The sequence below is a fragment of the Myotis lucifugus genome, unplaced genomic scaffold (assembly GCF_000147115.1).
Source record: "Myotis lucifugus unplaced genomic scaffold, Myoluc2.0 scaffold_0, whole genome shotgun sequence".
In the NCBI taxonomy this organism is placed as follows: Eukaryota; Metazoa; Chordata; class Mammalia; order Chiroptera; family Vespertilionidae; genus Myotis; species Myotis lucifugus.
In genome coordinates, this window is record NW_005871048.1 from 18182753 (window position 1) to 18186274 (window position 3522).

Below are 3522 nucleotides of genomic sequence, written 5' to 3' on the forward strand. Positions count from 1 at the left end.
GGTGCGGAAGTAAAGTGCAGAGGTACTGAGGTGCACGTGGAAAGGGCTGGCAACTGAGGACATGGTTGTCTTTTTCAATCGGGAGGGAGTCTCAAGCTCCCGACGGCTCTGAACTCCAAACTCCAGTTCCGGGCGAGTCTCTGGGGACCCAGACTCATACGGGGAGAAACTGGACTGTCTGGCATCAGTCGGAACTTGAGGGCGGCTTTCTCTCGGAGGTGCTGGCTGCGATTACCAGGACACTGAGACTCGGGGCCTCTTAGGGTAGGACTGAGGATCAGCCATAGCTGTTTGCTCCGCCCTGTTGATTCCCTGAGACCCCGCCCCACACAAGCTGTGCGCAGAGGCTTTTGCATATGAAAGGCCTGGCCCTTTGCAATCTGAAAATTACCTAACAAACTGCAGCTGGGTCAGAAGGGACCCAGAATTTCCAAAAGAAGGCCCAAGGCCCCAGAGCAGCTTGCATTGCTTCACAGCTGGGCCTCATCTGGGCACCTCCAAACCCCAAACAAAGAAGAGGAATCTGCAGATCTCTCCATAGCTCCTGCTGGGTAGCCCCAGGCAGAGGCTAAATTAGCACCTCCTTAGAGATCCAAGAGCCAGTGTACCCAGTGTTCAGAGTGGGACCATCCAGATTACAACTCCTCAGATCCATAAGGGACACACTCAGGGGGCAGACTCAGTGAGCACCAAAGACCCACTGAAGCAAGTCTTGCCCCAGAAAGGTGTCTCCAGCACAGAAGTTCTCCCACTGCAGACACAGCTGATTCTCACAGCCAATTGGCCTGGAGGTCAATTCCTCCCAGTGATACCTACAACAATCAAGGCTTAACTATAACAAGACTGTGCACAAAGCCCACAAAGGGGTGCATCAAGAGTGTCCACCTCAGGTAATTGGGGAGGCTGAATCACTGGGCCCTCTAGGACACCTAGCACAGAAAGCCACTCTATCAACACAGGGAAGCATAAAAAATGTGGATACAAAGAAACAGGTCACAAATGACAGAAATGGAGGAAAGCAAACAACTGGATATAGAGTTCAAAACCACACTTATAAGGTTTTTCAAGAATTTTCTAGAAACCACCGATAAATTTAGTGAGACCCTCAAGAAATCTAGTGAGACCATCGAGGATATGAAAAAGGACCAACTAGAAATTAAGCATACACTGACTGAAATAAAGAATATTATACAGAGTTCCAACAGCAGACTAGAGGATCGCAAGAATCAAGTCAAAGATTTGAAATATGAAGAAGCAAAAAACACCCAACCGGAAAAACAAAAAGAAAAAATAATCCAAAGATATGAAGATAGTGTAAGGAGCCTCTGGGACAACTTCAAGCGTACCAACATCTGAATTATGGGGGTGCCAGAAGAAGAGAGAGAGCAAGATATTGAAAACCTATTTGAAGAAATAATGACAGAAAACTTCCCCTACCTGGTGAAAGAAATAGACTTACAAGTCCAGGAAGCGCAGAGGACCCAAGGAAGACTTGGAGGAAGCAACATGTGGACAGGGCCATGCAGAGCAGGCAGGCCAGTGCGGAGCCCGCTGGAGCACAACCCGACCCCAAAGCGACCACCAAGCCAGGCCCCAGGGAGAAGCGAGCAGATGCCACTCCACTCGCTGGAAAAGACCATTGAGCAGAGAACTAAAGAAACTGATTTTACATCATTTCCCAGGTGGAGAACTGTTGCCATGTAAGCCCCTGACTAGTGCCCAGCCTCTCCTCTGTCTATCTCACTCTTAGGTACCATGTTCTTTGTTCTCTCTTAACTGCAACTCATTTTAAAACTAGATTTCTTTTAAAAGAAGACGAAATAAAGTTTCCCTTAAGTTATTTAGGCGGTGCTGGGGCTGCTGGGGGCCGGATGGAGACACAAACATGCAGGGGAGCCTGGCACCCAGCAGCCCCAAGCCCCGCTGAGGCAGTGCTGGGGCTGCTGGGGGCTTGATCAGAGACACAAACCAGCAGGCCCGGCACCCAGCAGCCCCACGGCCCACTACTTTGGTGCTGGGGCTGCTGGGGGCCGGATCAGAGACACAAACATGCAGGCCCGGCACCCAGCAGCCCAGGCACAGCAGACCCAAACCCCGCCATCATGGAGCTGGGGATGCTGGGGGCAGAATCAGAGACACAAACCTGCAGGCTTGGCACCCAGCAGCCCCAAGGCCCACCACCTCAGCGCTGGGGCTGCTGAGGGCCTGATAGAAGACACAAACACGCAGCGGGGGCCTGTACCCAGCAGCCCCAAGGCTCACCACCTTGGTGCTGGGGCTGCTGGGGCCCTGATCGAAGACATAGATCTGCAGCCCCAAGCCCCGCCATCAAGGTGTTGGGGCTGCTCGGGGTATCAGAGACACAAACCTGCAGGCCCGGCACCCAGCAGACCCAAGGCCTTCGCGGTAGCACTAAGGAGCAGCAAGCCGAGCAGTAGGAAGCAGCAAGCAGGTGGGCGGTAAGGAGGGAGGCGTCCCGGACTGCGAGAGGGCACAGGCCGGCTAAGGGACCCCCCACCCATCCCCAGTGCACGAATTTTGTGCACCGGGCCTCTAGTGTATATATAAGATGCAACATGATATTGGTTAAAAGAGAGGATGGTACCATAGTCTCATAAACTCTGTGTCCCTTCTGCTCCCCATGAGATATGTTAGCCAAAAGGAGACTATAGACCATTTTCTTAGTAGAAGTGCCACCTAGAAATATGAAATATATAAATGATATAGTACTATTTCATTATCATACATTAACCTTATTTTTAAATAAGTAATTAGGATCACCATCAGAGAAAAGCAATTCTCCTAAGGATAGAGGAAACCTATTGATAACCTTAACCAATGCAGGAAGAAAAATGGCCCTTCGAAGATATCCATGTCCTGATCTCATATGGCAAGGGAAGTCAGCCTTCTGTATGGAACTAAGGTTGCTAATTGCTAAGATAATTCTTCTGGATTCTCTGGATGGGTCAAAAGCAATCCCACGGTTCCTTAAAAATGGGAAAGAAAGGCAGAATGTCAGGGAAAGGGATGTGAAGACAGAAGGAATGTCAGTGACATTATGTGAAAAGACTTGTCCAGCAGTTTTTGGCTTTGAAGATAGAGAAAGAGGGCCCAGAGCCAAGAATGTGGGTCACCTCTGGCAGCTAGAAAGGTCAAGGAAAGGGGTTCTTCCTTGGAGCCTCCAGAGGGAAACACAGCCTTGTCAATGCAATAAGAACTCCCTTGGCCTTCTAACCGACAGTATGGAAGACAACAGATTTTATGCCTTTATGTTACTACATTTATGGCGGTTTATTTACATCAGTGATCGAAAACTAATACAACTTCTATGAGCTGTATTTTCGAAGCAGCACAATAGGTATGCTGTTACAGTCAACTGCTCAAACTGCCTGGGCAGGGACTGGGCACCAGTACTAGTGTTCAGCAGTTTGTACAAAGCTGGTAAGGAATCGCAAACGTATTCCAGTTTGTAAAATATAAAATATTCCTCCACAGCACATTGGTGTTGGAAAGCAAAAGAAT